Source organism: Cynara cardunculus (assembly GCF_001531365.2).
Source record: "Cynara cardunculus var. scolymus isolate 2C chromosome LG 5, CcrdV1, whole genome shotgun sequence".
In the NCBI taxonomy this organism is placed as follows: Eukaryota; Viridiplantae; Streptophyta; class Magnoliopsida; order Asterales; family Asteraceae; genus Cynara; species Cynara cardunculus.
Window position 1 is genome coordinate 3,543,266 of NC_037532.1, and position 1,194 is coordinate 3,544,459.

The following is a 1,194-nucleotide window of genomic DNA, read 5'->3' on the forward strand; positions in this document are numbered from 1 at the left end:
TATTTTATGCATAAAAATGGTTTTTAAGAGTTTTTGTCAAATGTTTTATAATATAGTATAGATAATCAATTATGTGTGTTTCAGTAATTTTTCATTAAGTCATATATGAATAATGTTGTTTGTAAGATTAATTTGTCTGTATAGATTCGTAAGATTTTTATCTGAAAAGGTTTTTCATAAACCGAACGAGCGTGTTTTTTAATTGGGATGACAAATTTGAAAGAAAAAATATTGTCTTTCTGCATAAAGATTCCCCTAGAAGTTTATTGAATAAGCCAATTTATATATTATTAAATCACTTTCAAATAATCATGTATAGTTATGAGTTTAATTAATTTGCTAACAAACAGACCCTTAGGAGTCATTTACCAAACGCTTCATGTACCTTATCATATAACAACATTATCGGTCATCAAAATGAATTATTAGCAATTGGTTTTTACTCAGTAAGCGTTTATTTGGTGAGAGTCTTCTTTTGCACTTATCGGGTCAAATTTTTGGTTTTTTTTTTTTTGAAGTATATATAATATTTATATATGGCAAATGCAACAAATAAACTCACACACCCTCCTCACCTATGGTAAGGTTTGAACCCCTGACTTCCTAGAAGGCCAAGGGATACGATACCGCTAGGCCAAAGGCCCTTTGGTATTTGTTATGTTTTTTACTGGATAAGATTTTAGATTATTGTCATGTTGATCCTCGAAATAAGTGATATCCTGTAAGCATTTGATAAACAACTCGTAAGTGTTGGTATGATTATTATATTTTGGTTATTTATGGTTAAGATAACTGTAAAATATTGATTATTAAAATAAATATAAAATATTTGATTTGTTGATAGTTCTAAATTTGAATGATTACCTAAAAACATAAATCGATACATCCATTTTTATAGCAAAAATAATCATAGTTTGTTGAATATGTATGCAAACAAATGCCGTAAAATATTGATTATTGAGATACATATAAATTTATTACAAGTGTAATTGAATATATATATATATATATATATATATATACACTAGAAGCGTACTCGTGCAATGTAACGAGATACATCGTGATTTTAATATTTCGTTTTGTTTTTTATCTCAACTGATGTTATAATATGGCTTTATGTGATTTTGAGAAAGCGATGATGTTTTTATTTTTGAATAAAATATATGTTTGAAGATATCATAAAAATTTGACAAA